General features: G+C 41.0%; 1 long non-coding RNA gene across 2 annotated transcripts in view; it reads right to left on the bottom strand.

The window, feature by feature from the left end:
• The window catches only part of LOC148774994 (uncharacterized), a 322,880-nt gene extending 307,598 nt beyond the window's left edge, over nucleotides 1-15,282 (bottom strand). For both annotated transcript variants that reach the window (XR_016035207.1, XR_016035208.1), the window contains exon 1: nucleotides 13,735-15,282. This is a non-coding gene — a long non-coding RNA (uncharacterized LOC148774994). The remainder of the gene's footprint in view (nucleotides 1-13,734) is intronic.
• Between the last annotated feature and the right edge of the window lie 498 nt (nucleotides 15,283-15,780).

Here is a 15,780-nt window from a genome sequence, read left to right as displayed (position 1 = left end):
TACTTCAATATGACCAAATAGCATTCATATGAAAAAAGTGGCTCTACATCAAGACCAGAGTCAAAAGTGGAATGCTGGAGTCTTACTGATTTCCAGGGCACCTTCCCTAACCACAGGAGCTGCACCCAAAAATTCATGCTGCAGTTTTTGCCAGGCTAGGAGTTGAGACTGGAGAAGGCAATGGCAAGCCACTCCAGTACTCTTGCCTAGAAAATCCCATGCATGGAGGAGCCTGGTAGGCTGCAGTCCGTGGGGTCGCTAAGGGTCGGACACGACTGAGCGACTTCACTTTCACTTTTCACTTTCACACATTGGAGAAGGAAATGGCAACCCACTCCAGTGTTCTTGCCTGGAGAATCCCAGGGATGGGGGAGCCTGGTGGGCTTCCATCTATGGGGTCACACAGAGTCGGACACGACTGAAGTGACTTAGCAGCAGCAGCAGCAGCAGGAGTTGAGACAGGGAAAAACAGAGCACATTGTCTGTTTTCTATTTAGGGTTAGGACAATCTTTGGGGCAAGGGAAGGAAACCAGTGGAACACAGTGTGCTTGTATCTACTCTCCTCTTCTTTTGCCCACAAAGTTTCTCTTCTGCAGTTTCCTTGATGATAGAATATCCTTTCCTTCCTTCTTTCTGTCCTTCCTTCTCTTTTTCCCTTCTTTCCTTCCATATGTGCCTGGGCAGTTTCCTTGATGATAGAATATCCTTTCCTTCCTTCTTTCTGTCCTTCCTTCTCTTTTTCCCTTCTTTCCTTCCATATGTGCCTGGGCAGTTTCTGTCTGTTGATAAGCTAAGGGAAGGAAGAAAGGAGGGTGAGAGGAGGATGCAACCTTGGAATTAAGCTCTGGAAAACAAAACAAGCAGCCAAGAGATGACTCATGTAGAGAGTTTTGACTTTCGTGTGCAGGTCTATAGAGAGATGTGGGTTTGAATCCCACCCAGAAGTCATAGATCAAGGAAAGGCTATGTCTTTGTTCCATCCCTCCTACCTCATTCCTAACCTAATTGAGACCATACCCACCCTCAGAGGCTCTAAAAAGAATGAGATGTGAACTCAAATAGCGGTGGCTCATCCATGATGTAGTCATTAGCTGCCTTACGTTTCCCTTATTTTCCACGACAACTCCAGTACAGAATAATAAGCATAGAGTTGGAGATCTTCAGCTACCACATGGAAAAACCCAGTGGAGAGAAGGTTGGGAAGCCCACAGAGCGGCAGCCACATATGGAAGGAAATATGACACTCCCCGGGAAAACGAGCGCCCGGGAGCAGATGCTGATTACTACACAAAGGCAGGGCAGACAACTCGGCTTTTGTTCTTGATGGTTTACTCACTGTTCTGAGGTGACTTACTGCATTTTTAGGAGTCAGAAAAGTCTGATGGCAGGGAATGAACTGGACTTTGACACATAAAAATCTTCCTGATGTGTTTGTTCAACTGTGATTCCAAAAGAGCTTTGTTTCCCCTGAAAGGAGACTTAGTCCCTTCCGGCAGTTAGGAAAATGAGATAATGGGCTCTTAAATGTCCCACCAACGCTTGTCCCATAGACCGTCTTCATCCATGTGACTTGTCCCTCGTAGCCACAGCGGGCAAAGGAGTTGATGCACATACCCCCCAAAGAATAAAAGCAATAATTGTAGCATTCGCTCCATTCCCCCTCAAGCCTCAACATCTCACCCCTGGAATACTACACCTGCTGAGGTCTCTTACATTAGAATAGAGCAGCCTAATAAATAAGCCTAACCACTTCTTTAAGCAGATGTCTCCCTACTCAAAAACCTAAATTCCTGCTTGCTGAAGCAAGTCTAAAGTCCATTAGCTGGCTACTTAAGGCTGCCCCTAATTTGATACTCCAATATGCCTTCCCAATATTATTTCCCAGTAATTTGCAAGATTCACTCCTAAGTGAGAATATGTGTGCATAGCTGTGTCCGATTTTGTGACCCCACAGACAAGGGCCTGCCAGGCTCCTCTGTCCATGGGATTCTCCAGGCAAGAATACTGGAGCGGGTTGCCATTTCCTCCTCTAGGGGATCTTCCTGACCCAAGGATCTAACCCATGTCTCTTCTATCCCCTGCTCTGGCAGGCAGATTCTTTATCACTGGGCCACCTGCGAAGTCAGGATCACTCCTAAACACTTCTCTGTTGTAGGCTACACGCGTCATGCTCACTTCTACTTCTGCCACTTTCCTTCTAATAACTGCCTTAAATCCACTGTCTGTGTTAACCCTACTCCAGCACTGAAGCACCATCACCCAACAACTTCCTCTAACACTGAGGACCCCTTCCTCTAAACTCCTACAGAATATATAGTCTGTCCCACGTAGACTGCAATTAATTACTGTGGCAGAGAGTAATTCTTTCCTAAACTTCTCATCATTCTCTTCTTTCTTTTAAGCAATAGCATCCTCTTTTTTATTTAAGCATAGGAGGCCCACCTGGGGACTACATTTCTTAATTTCTGTCTGAACATACAACTTAATGTGAGCTGAAATCAATTATACAACTTTTCTACATCTTATAAAAAATATACTATATTAAATTTTTTGAAAATTTCAATTCTTGTTAAGCAATTAGTAGGACTATCACAGAGAAAATAAATCAGGGTATAGAACATCTTTTAAAACACTGTAAACCAGTTTGACCCAATTGATATTTATTGAATAATTAAACCAAATAACAAACAGATACACATTACTTCAAATGCTTCTGAAACATGCACCAAGATAGACCACTTAACTTGGCTAAAAAAAGAAGTTTTAATAAGTTAAAAGGATTGATATCATATGTAATATGTTTTCAGACCACAAGAGAATAAAAAATTTTAAATACAGAAAATTTCCAAATATTTGCAAATTAATCAACACATTTGTAAGGTCTGAGGAGGCCATTTATAAGGTCTGACGAGGTCTGAGAAAAGAAGAGAAGCTAAAAGCAAAGGGGAAAAGAAAAGATATACCCATTTGAATGCAGAGTTCAAAAGAATAGCAAGGAGAAATAAGTGATCAATGCAAAGAAATAGAGGAAAACAATAGAATGGGAAAGACTAGAGATCTCTTCAAGAAAATTAGAGATACCAAGGGAACATTTCATGCAAAGATGGCCACAATAGGGACAGAAATGGTGTTGACCTAACAGAAGCGGAAGGTATTAAGAAGAGGTGGCAAGAATACACAGAAGAACTGTATAAAAAAAGATCTTCATGACCCAGAAAACCATGATGGTGTGATCACTCACCTAGAGCCAGACATCCTGGAATGTGAAGTCAAGTGGGCCTTAGGAAGCATCACTACAAACAAAGCTAGTGGAGGTGATGGAATCCCAGTTGAGCTTCTGCAAATCCTAAAAGATAATGCTGTTGAAGTGCTGCACTCAGTATGCCAGCAATCTGGAAAACTCAGCAGTGGCCACAGGGCTGGAAAAGGTCAGTTTTCATGCCAATCCCAAAGAAAGGCAATGACAAAGAACGTTCAAGCTACTGCACAATTGCACTCATCTCACATGCTAGCAAAGTAATGCTCAAAATTCTCCAAGCCAGGCTTCAACAGTATGTGAACCATGAACTTTCAGATGTTCAAGCTGGATTTAGAAAAGGCAGAGGAACCAGAGATCAAATAGCCAACATCAATTGGATCATTGAAAAAGCACGAGAGTTCCAGAAAAACATCTACTTCCGCTTTATTAACTATGCCAAAGCCTTTGACTGTGTGGATCACAACAAACTGTGGAAAATTCTGGAAGAGATGGGGATACCAGACCACCTGACTTGCTTCTTGAGAAATCTGTATGCAGGTCAGGAAGCAACAGTTAGAACTAGACATGGAACAACAGACTGGTTCCAAATCGGGAAACGAGTACGTCAAGGCTGTATATTGTCACCCTCCTTATTTAATCTATATGCAGAGTACTTCATGTGAAATGCCGGGTTGGATGAAGCACAAGCTGGAATCAAGATTACCAGGAGAAATATCAATAACCTCAGATATGCAGATGACACCACCCTTATGGCAGAAAGTGAAGAGGAACTAAAAAGCCTCTTGATGAAAGTGAAAGAGGAGAGTGAAAAGTTGGCTTAAAACTCAACATTCAGAAAAGTAAGATCATGGCATCTGGTCCCATCACTTCATGGCAGATAAATGGGGAAACAATGGAAACAGTGAGAGACTTTAGTTTTTTGGGCTCCAAAATCACTGCAGATGGTGATGCAGCCATGAAATTAAAAGATGCTTGCTCCTTGGAAGGAAACTTATGACCAACCTAAACAGCATATTAAAAAGCAAAGATGATAGTTTGCCAACAAATGTCTGTCTAGTCAAAGCTATGGTTTTTACAGGTCATATATGGATGTGAGAGTTGAACTACAAAGAAAGCTGAGTGCTGAAGAATTGATGCTTTTGAACCGTGGTGTTGGAGAAGATTCTTGAGAGTCCCTTGGACTGCAAGGAGAATCAACCACTCCATCCTAAAAGAAATCAGTCCTGAATATTCATTGGAAGGACTGATGCTGAAGCTGAAACTCCAATAATTTGACCATCTGATGCGAAGAGCTCATTCATTTGAAGAGACCCTGATGCTGGGAAAGATTGAAGGCAGAGGAAGAAGGGGATGACAGGATGAGACGGTTGGATGTCATCACCAACTTGATGGACATGAAGTTGAGCAAGCTTCAGGAGTTGGTGATGGACAGGGAGGCCTGACGTGCTGCAGTCCATGGGGTCACAAATTCATGTTCTTTGAAAATATCAATAAATTAAAACATCAGGAATAGCACATAAGACATCGTCACATAAGATATGACTATAGATTCTAAAATACTATAAGGGATATATAAGAGAATATTATTAGCAACTTTATGACAAGAAATCCGACAACTTGAATAAAATGGACAAATTTCTCAAAAGAAATAAATTACTAAAACAGACACAAGAAGTGAAACAATATCTGAAAAATCCTATTTTATACTAAAAAATAAATCTACAATAAAAATCTTTCCATAAAGAAAACTCCAGTTCCTGATAGCTTCACCAGTAAATTCTATAAAATGTTTAAGGAAGAAATAATACCATCTTTCAAAAGCACCTCAAAAAATTGAAGGAAAAAACTTGTCAAAATTCATATGAGGCCAGCATAATCCTGATACCAAAAAGATATCATAAGAAAAAAAAAAAGACCAAAACCCCTTGATTATAGATACAAAAAGTCTTTACAATATATTAGTAAATTTAATCTCATAATATATAAAATTGCTACAGATCTTCCTCAGTTTGTAATGGGGTTGCATCTATTACATCTAATCTACCAAACTTCAAACCTGGGTCTCCTGCATTGCATGCAGATTCTTTACTGTCTGAGCCATCAGGGAAGCCCATTGATAAGCATGTTCCGTTCCGTTCCATCGCTCAGTTGTGTCCGACTCTATGCGACCCCGTGGACTATAGCCTACCAGGCTTCTCCGTCCATGGGATTCTCCAGGCAAGAATACTGGAGTGGGTTCCCGTTTCCTTCTCCAGGGGATCTTCCCGACCCAGGGATCGAACCCAGGTCTCCTGCATTGGAGGCAGACGCTTTAACCTCTGAGCCACCAGAGAAGCCCAGCCTACTTAAATATGTTCAGACCACTTACATTAACCTACAACCAGCAAAATCATCTAACCAAAGCCTATTTTATAATAAGGCGTTGAACATCTCACATAATTAAATACTATACTGAAAGTTTCTGAGTGTTGAGCTTTAAGCCAACTTTTTCACTCTCCTCTTTCACTTTCATCAAGAGACTTTAGTTCCTCTTCACTTTCCGCCATAAGGGTGGTGTCATCTGTATATCTGACGTTATTGATATTTCTCCCAGCAATCTTGATTCCAGCTTGTGCGTCTTCCAGCCTAAGATCATGGCATCTAGTCCCATCACTTCATGGGAAATAGATGGGGAAACAGTGGAAACAGTGTCAGACTTTATTTTTTTGGGCTCCAAAATCACTGCAGATGCCGATTTCAGCCATAAAATTAAAAAACACTTACTCCTTGGAAGGAAAGTTATGACCAATCTAGATAGCATATTAAAAAGCGGAGACATGACTTTGCCAACAAAGGTCTGTCTAGTCAAGGCTATGGTTTTTCCAGTGGTCATGTATGGATGTGAGAGTTGGACTGTGAAGAAAGCTGATTGCCGAAGAATTGATGCTTTTGAAGTGTGGTGCTGGAGAAGACTCTTGAGAGTCCTTTGGACTGCAAGGAGATCCAACCAGTCTATTCTAAAGGAGATCAATCGTGGGTGTTCATTGGAAGGACTGATGCTAAAGCTGAAGCTCCAATACTTTGGCCACCTCATACGAAGAGTTGACTCACTGGAAAAGACTCTGATGCTGGGAGGGATTGGGGGCAGGAGGAGAAGGGGATGACAGAGAATGAGATGGCTGGATGGCATCACCGACTCGATGGACATGAGTTTGAGTGAATTCTGGGAGTTGGTGATGGACAGGGAGGCCTGGCGTACTGTGGTTCATGGGGTTGCAAAGAGTCAAACACGACTGAGCGACTGAACTGAACTGAACTGATACTGAAAGTGAAAATCAGAATGGTTGTTCTGGTACAGAATGTGTGTAAGTATGATGGTTGTTTGCCATCCTGATCCTGTGGCTTACTGGGAGTGGAGACTTGTAGGCACTGCCTACCATCATGAGAGAGTATGGCACTGCACATCACTAGCTCAGGAAAAGATCAAAATTCAAAATACAGTTTCTAATGAATGCATTCTGCTTTTGTAAGTCAAACCACAGTACGTCAGTGACCACTGTACTATATCTTAACTAAGTTGGGGAAGGGGGTGGGGCAGGGAGTATTCCAGGATTACAATGCAGTTTAACATGTGAGTATCAATCAGTGTAATTCAATACATTAACAAAATAATGAAAAAAACCCCATATGATCATCTTAATAGTTGTAGAAAAGGCATTTGAAAAATTGAACAACCATTTGTGATAAACACTCTCAGTAAACTAAGAATTGAAGGAGTCTTCCTCAACTTTATAAAGTAAATCTATAAAAGATCTACAACTACTATCATACGTAAGGATGAAGAACTGAATGCTTTCTCCTAAGATTAGGAATAAGCAGGATGTTGCTTTCACCAGTTTCTATTCAGCAAAGGCATACCTGCATACCTTGGAGATACTGAGGGTTCAATTCCTGACCGCCGCAGTAAAGCGAATATTGCAGTAAAGTGAGTCACAGAAATTTTTTGGCTTCCCAGTATATATACGGTGATGTGCTCAGTCGTGCCCGATTTTTTGTGACCCCATGGACTATAACCTGTCAGTTTCCTCTGTCCATGGAATTTTCCAGGCAAGAATACTTGAGTGGGTTGCCATTTTCTTCTACACAATATGTATATATATAAGTTATACTCACACTACACTGTAGTCTATTAAGTGTACAATAGCTTTATGTCTTCAAAATGTATATACCTTAATTAAATATATTTTATTGCTAAAAAATGTTAATCACCATCTGACAATGCAGTATTGTCACAAACTTTCAGTTTATAAAAATACAATATCTGCAAAGTACAATAGAGTGAAGCACAATAAAATGAGGTGTATCTGTACAGACTGTAAAAGAAGTAAACATCTTTATTTACATAAGACACAACCATTTAAATGGAAAAGTCTACAAGTTTTACGTTAATAGCTATTAGAATTAATAAGTAAAATTAGCAAGTCTGCATTATACAAAGTCAATACACAGGTACTGTCTTCATACTGAAAGTGACAGGGTTAGTCATGTCCAACTTTCTGTGACCCCACAGGTCGTAGCCCACCAGCCTCCTCTGTCCATGTTATTCTCCTGGCAAGAATACTAGAGTGGAGCCATTCCCTTCTCCAGGGAACCTTCCCAACCCAGGGATCAAACCCAGGTCTCCTGCATTGCAGGCAGAGTTTTTACAGTCTGTGCCACCAGGGAAGCATCTTCATATTGGAGGGGATGAGAATATGCCACCCCAAATAGGCCAGTTTGGCACAAGGCTATCTTGAGATGAAGGCAATTGAGAAAAAGCAAACATAGGAAAAGCTTTCTACTTTCATGCTACTTGCTTAAAAGCAGGGCATAAATACCCCTTTGAGAAAATGTCCCTCTCTCCTCTTCTGTACTGGAAAGGTGACACCAATGTGAATCTACATAATCAAACATTACTAACCTTTGTCTTTCCCTAGTTTCCTTATAATTAATATACTTCCCGCATTTACTACCTCTAGAAACCCAAACCTTTTTTCCTTTGTCTAGTCACTCTCCCGGAGAAGGCAATGGCAAGCCACTCCAGTACTATTGCCTGGAAAATCCCATGGATGGAGGAGCCTGGTAGGCTGCAGTCCGTGGGGTCACTGAGGGTCAGGCATGACTGAGCGACTTCACTTTCACTTTTCACTTTCATGCATTGGAGAAGGAAATGGCAACCCACTCCAGTGTTCTTGCCTGGAGAATCCCAGGGACGGGGGAGCCTGGTGGGCTTCCGTCTATGGGGTCGCACAGAGTCGGACACGACTGAAGTGACTCAGCAGCAGCAGCAGCAGCAGCAGCAGTCACTCTCCACAATTTACCACCCTTTGCTGAAATGAAACATAAGCCCCCCCCCCAAATAACTGCTTCTTTGAGTTTCACTTCTAATCTATAAGCTCCTGTGAACATAAAAATATTAATAAATGTATATTCCTTTTCTCCCATTAAACTGCCTTTCATCCATTTACTTCATAGGCCCCAGTCACAAATATAGAGGGTAAATGAAAGGTTTTCCTCCCCTACACTATATATGAGAAAACAATTTTTTTTAAGACTATATAACAATACATTTAGAGCAATAAAAACATGAAATACATAGACATACTGAAGATGTGTATGTGAAAACTACAAAACATTGCTGAGGGAAATTAAAGATCTTGAGATGTCAGGTCTCTCCACCATTGATCTATGTATTTAAAACAACCATAATTAAAACCTTAGCAGTCTCTTTTGTGAAAACTGAAAAGCCAATCCCCAAACTCACATGGAACATAGTGGACTTAGGATAGCCAAAGCAATTTTGAAAAGGAAGCACAAAGTTGGATGAAAACACTGTTTGATTTCAAAAATTATTATATAAAGCTTCTTATTCAAAACAGTGTAGTATTTGTATAAGATTAGGCATATAGGTCATTGAAATAGACCACACAAATATAAAGAGTTTACTTTTCAAAAAGTGCCAGGGTAATCCAATGAGGAAAGAATGGTCTTTTCAACAAACAGTGCTAGGACAACTGGATATCTATGTGCTGTTGGGCAGGGGGGACATGGGGATTACCTTTAACCCTTGACTCTCAACAAACACAAAAATTAATTCACATTGAATCATCAACTGAAATGTTAAGGCTAAATTGTAGTATTTTTAGAAGAAAACATAAGAAAGTACCTTTTGACACTGGGTTATATAAAGATTTCTTAAGCCACATAAAGCAAGAACCATGAAAAAAAATTAATGAATTGGGCTTCTTTTTTTTTTTTGCCTCTGTTTTATTATTTAGTTCTGTTGTTATCTCTTACCCCAAATTTTATTTTATTTATTTATTTATTTTTAATTTATTTATTTTTAAAATTTATTTATTTTTTATTGGAGGCTAATTATTTTACAATATTATATTGGTTGGTTTTGCCATACATTGACATGAATCCGCCTCGGGTGTACATGAGTTCCCCCTCCTGAACCCCCCTCCCACCTCCCTCCTCCCTTTATCCTCCCTCTGGATCATCCCCGCACACCAGCCCCGAGCATCCTGTAACATGCATCGACCCTGAATTGGACTTCTTCAACATTAAAAACTTCAGTTCCCTGAAAGATCCCATTAAGTAAATGAAAAAACAAGCTACCTTGGAGAAGATATTTCCAGTTCATACATCTAACATGGACCTTGTATCCATAATATAAATAGAACTCTTGTTTTTCTGTATTAAGAAGAGAACCCAAGTTTTTTAATGGGCAAAAGATTGTAACAGATATTTCACACACAAAAACACATAAACAGTCAATCATCACATAAATGACATTCAGTATTATTAATCATTGGGGGATGCAAATTAAAACTGCAATGAATGTCACTACACAGCTACTAGAATAGCTAGTCAAGTAAAGAGTGATGATAAGAAGTATTGACGAGGCTGTGCGGTACTTGGAATTCTTACATTGCTGGTGAGAGCGTCAAGTACTATAACCACTTCTGAAATTAGTTCAGCAGTCCTGTGAAGTTCAGCATGTACTTCCCATATCATTGAGCAATTCTACTACAAAGTATTTTCTCAAGAGAACTACTTGTACACAACTGTTCATAGCAGCTATATTCTTAGATGTCCAAACCTGGAAATAACCCAAATGTCCACGATAGAAGGATGGATAAATAAACTATAGTATATTTATAACATAGAATACTACACAGCAATAAAAATGAACAAACTACTGATATAACAAAATTAATGAACCTCAGCAAAAGAAACAGCTACAAATGATCATGGTACAAGGTACATTGCTGGGTTGTCACTAGCATGAAATTGTGAGTGAGTGTCTGCTTAACTTTGCATCTTAGGCACCTCATTTGCATCCCCCTTGTCCCAGCCTGAAAGTACTCACTGTATAGTTCCACTTGTGTGAAACTCTAGGACAGGCTAAACTAATCCATAGTGACAGAAAGCAGATCTCTGGCTGCCTCAGGCCAAGAGTAGATGGAATTTACAGCAAAAGGTTCAGGGGAACTTATGGGAGTGATGGAAATGTTCGGTGTCTTGATTGGGGTGATGGTTAAATGGCTGTAAACATGTGTCAAAATCCATTAGACTGTATGCTTAAAATAGGCACATTTTACTTTTTGTTAATTATACCTCGGTAATACTGACTTTTTAAAAGAAGGCATTGCTCATGCTCTGCTCTGTCCTGCTGGCCTTGCTGTGAGCTGAATGTGGAGTGGGCAGGGATAAGCCAGCTTTACCCACTGCAGAACAAGGAAAAGAAACCTGTACTCCAGAAGCCCAACTCACCTTATGGCTGGACAGTTGATTCCCAGAGAGAAATAAGTTTCTCTCTTGTTTGAGCCACTGCACTTTTGCGACACTAGATAAAACAGCTTGAGTCCCAACTAACACTATTACATGTAATTAAGAATTTCTATCAAGTATTTTCCTGTGTATTAGCCTTATCTATTCCAAATAGACTATAAATTCTTCATAAGGCCGGCCTAGAGGAAAATGAGTCTTTAAGCCCCAAACCATTCAGGACATACAGGCTCATCAATTACAGACACACCCCATGCTTTGCTCTATTGCCTACAGCACCTCATCTAATTGAACTCTGCAGAGGTGGCCAATACAGAGACAGCCAGAATACATGACTAGTTCTTTCTATGTCCCAATAATATTCAACATTTAAGCAAATATTGGAGTCATTCACAGCCTCCTGCTTAAAAAACAGAGAGAGAGAAATTCTTTAAAGAAATAGCAGTACATAGATAATTAGGAACACATTAAAAATATCATGAATTCTTAAAATGGCTATGATAATATTGAGAAATTCACACAGAGTCCCTATGACACCAAAATAATCAAGCAGTTCAAAAGAAGAATGTGATTAGATTATTAAAACACTATATACACACACTGCTGCTGCTGCTGCTGTCACTTCAGTTGTGTCCGACTCTGTGCGACCCCATAGACTGCAGCCCACCAGGCTCCCCCATCCCTGGGATACTCCAGGCAAGAACGCTGGAGTGGGTTGCCATTTCCTTCTCCAATGCATGAAAGGGAAAAGGGAAAGTGAAGTCACTCAGTCATGTCCAACTCTTAGTCCATGACCCCATGGACTGCAGCCTACCAGGCTTCTCCATCCATGGGATTTTCCATACAAACACACGCTAATTAAAAGCAACTTTTAATTCATTTTATTGATACTGCATACAGGCATCAGTATATCATTCTTCCCACTAATTTACTAGAATCAAAATTCACTTATACTTTGGGACAATGGAAAAAATAAAAATGATAAACCATTTTTATGATGAAGATGATAGCCATTTTTCAAAATGGCTACGTCGTAGCAATAGCTTTAACATAATTTTATACCTCAATTAAAATACAATGAGATGAAGAAATGGGGGGTGAAAGTTAGTGTCATTAATTGATGACTGGCTCCTTTTCTTCACTGAGTACCTGCTATGTGCAGGATCTCATCCAAAATTCTAAACAAATGAAGATATGTGGGCTGAAGCCACTGTAGGTAACAGTCTTAAATCTTATGCTCAGTTTATAGCAGCAGCTGTCTGTTAACTTTGTTACTTTCATTACTTTTTAAAACTGGTGAATTGAAATTTCAGGACTGGGAGACCTGTATTTTGCTTAGAACATGCTGGTCTAAATCCCTTTGTGGCACCCACCCTCATTTCCAGGGTTTTAAATTTCTATATACAACCTGTTCTGTTCAGTCACTCAGTCGTGTCCGACTCTTTGCGACCCCGTGGACTGTAGCCTACCAGGCTTCTCCATCCATGGGATTCTCCAGGCAAGAATACTGGAGTGGGTTACCATTTCCTTCTCCAGGGGATCTTCCCGACCCAGGGATTGAACCCGGCTCTCCCACATTGGAGGCAGACGCGTTAACCTCTGAGCCACCAGGGAAGCCATATACAACCTACTAAAGGAGTAAAGGGATAGAATTAGTTGAAAAGTCATGAAACCCCACAGGAAATTTGGAATCAACTGTGTAAAATCATTAGATATTGTTTCATCAGAAACTCTTTCACAACTTTCTTCATTTAACAGAATTCACTATAAAAAGAACATTTTCTATTTCAGTTCAGTTCAGTTGCTCAGTCGTGTCCGACTCTTTGTGACCCCATGAATCACAGCACACCAGTCCTCCCTGTCCATCACCAACTCCCGGAGTTCACTCAAACTCATGTCCATCGAGTCGGTGATGCCATCCAGCCATCTCATTCTCTGTCGTCCCCGTCTCCTCCCACCCCCAATCCCTCCCAGCATCAGACTCTGTTCCAGTGAGTCAACTCCTCGCCTAAGTCCCATAAAATTTGACTTTAAAAAAATTCAAATTTTAACCAGGAGATATTTTAAATGTTTAACTTTTTAAAGTCCAAAATAAGCAAGACTTAAAATTCACTGATAGAAAACAGTCATTTCTATTTCTCCCTCCTATGTGAATGAGATATCTACAATTACCCACTATTCAGTTCAGGTCAGTTCAGTCGCTCAGTCGTGTCCAACTCTTGGAGACCCCATGAATCACAGCACGCCAGGCCTCCCTGTCCATCACCAATTCCCGGAGTTCACTCAAACTCATGTTCCACTATTAGCCAACTTTAAATGAAGGACCACCAAAACTGAAATACACAGCCTGTCAGTTCTTAAAATACCCTGTTTTCTTTAGTCTCATTTCTTCATTTTATCTCTGAGAACTTAACAAGAAATAAAGCTACACCATGTTAAATCGTAGGTGCTGAGAAAGATTTTGATTTCTTAGAGATGTTCCAGCCATGCCCCAAGAGTAGCTTCCTTCAATGCAGTCCTTCTGCTTATAAGATGGAAACATAAGATGCAATTTCTGAGTAACTACTAGCAAGGTATCACACATTTGTCATCTTTAGGAGAGAGGAGGAAAATAAACTCTCAAACACACACACACACACACACCCCTCCACCACCTACTTACAAGATTTTCTTCTGAAATTGGCTAGCATTAAGATCCTGACAAGGTACCAAATTACTGGCAAAGAAATTCTTTGGAGTCATACATTGACAGCTCCTCTGGAGTTCTATAGAGTAACCCTTATCATGAGTGTGGCCCCGTATCCTTTCCTTCCACATTTCCTTGGGGTGGAATATATCTTCTCTGTGCAGACATAGTTAAAGAGGGAACTCTGCTTCTTGGCCACACACATGCACCCCTCTGCCTACTGCTTCGTAAGTTACCCCTCACCTCCAACTCCAAGGCAGGGAAATTGTTCATCTAACCCGCCTGAGTCCAGGACTTAGACTTGACCAGGATACAGGGAGTGCCTGGAAAGCAGGAGCCCTTGACTGTTTTCCTGCCTCCACCTGGGTGACAAGTGAGGCCGGGCTGCGGGCTCACCTCTTGCCCTCACAGCTCCAACTAGTCAGCTCTCCTGCTCACTCTCGCTCACTCTCCATCTCACTCCACCCCATCACTCCTTCCCTTCCACCTCCTCTGCTCAAGATTATGGGGCTGTCAGATTCAAAAGCAACCATACAGGAGGCCTCACCTGGGCCTGGAGCCTCACCTGTTCCAATACAACTTTTATAAAATGAGATTATTGGGTTCTTCTCAAATACTAATAAGATGGGGTATTAGCCAGGGTTCTCCAGAGAAGCAGGTCTAACAGGACATATATAGACATATAAAGAGGAAATTTATTCTAGGAATTGGCTCATGTGGCTAGAAAGCCAAGAGGTCCCGTGATCTGCCATCTGCAAGCTGGGAAACAGGAAAGCCAGGGGTGTAAGTCAGTCCAAGTCCAAATTCCTGAGAATCAAGAGGCTAATGATACAGCTCCCAGTCTGAGTCTGAAGGCCCTAGAACCAGGAGTGCCAGTGTCCAAGGCCAGGAGAAGATGATGTCTTAGCTCAAGCAGGGAAAGCAAACTTGTCCTTCCTCTGCCTTTTTGCTTTACTCAGACCTTCGGGGGACTGGATGATGCCCACCTGCATTGGTGAGGGCAATCTAACTAAGTCTACTGAACCAAATGCTAATCTCTTCCAGCGACACCCACAGACACACCCAGAAGTAATGTTTTACCAACTAACTGCATGTTCATCTCCTTAGCCCAGTAAACACACAAAGTTAATTGTCACAAGTGGTGTTTAGTTTTCCTATTTGGCTATTGTTAGCTACTGTGTGCTCCCTCCACAGGAATCTCCCCCAAAAATAGAAGGGTGATGATTGGAATTCCCAAATGCTGCCCTGAACCCCTGAGAGGAAACACGGAACTTCCCCTTCTTGTCATCCTGCATTGACCAGGTTGCGAAGCAGACTTAAAACAACCATGATGTCTTTAGGTGAACAATACTCTGCAATGCTCAATTACAACACAGTCTCACTTGAATTCCATACACCCCTGTGCATCTGGTACAACAAAGATTATAAACTCTGTCTATAATAGCAACACTACAGCTAAGAAGAGCTGTTGGCTCACAGAGTGAGTTTACAGAAGAGCTAGGACCAGAAGCTGAGACCTACACTTTGTCAGGACATTTCCCTCCAGGAACTGCTGTAGTCGCTCAGTGTTCACTTGCTTCTAAAAGGGACAACTGGAAAAAATTTTTTAAATAAAAAGCATAACTGAAACTATATTCAGAAAACATGTCAGGGGGAATTGTGTGACAATTCGGACATAAGAAGAGTATGCCAGTGTATGTCTGTGTGTACCCATAAGCTGGCAAAGGACCAGAGCATAAAAGGAATATACATCATTATTTGACCTAGCACAGTTTTAGTGGGTCTTGTTACTTTTTTCAAATTATTCCAGAACTAAGCTTGTCCATTTTTCTGTCTTTTGGAAATTTGCACAATAGTGATTGTCCTCGTAACCTCTTTCTGTTGACTGGTCTCAGTTTAATACAGGGACTCCTACCAGATTTCCCCACCAATAGGAAGTAATTACAAATACTACCATATACAGTCGGAGAAGGCAATGGCAAGCCACTCCAGTACTCTTGCCTAGAAAATCCCATGGACGGA

Source organism: Moschus berezovskii, chromosome 18, assembly GCF_049115385.1.
Source record: "Moschus berezovskii isolate FMDL1 chromosome 18, NW_MosBer_1.0, whole genome shotgun sequence".
NCBI classification, from domain to species: domain Eukaryota; kingdom Metazoa; phylum Chordata; class Mammalia; order Artiodactyla; family Moschidae; genus Moschus; species Moschus berezovskii.
This window is presented reverse-complemented; position numbering and strand designations above follow the sequence as displayed.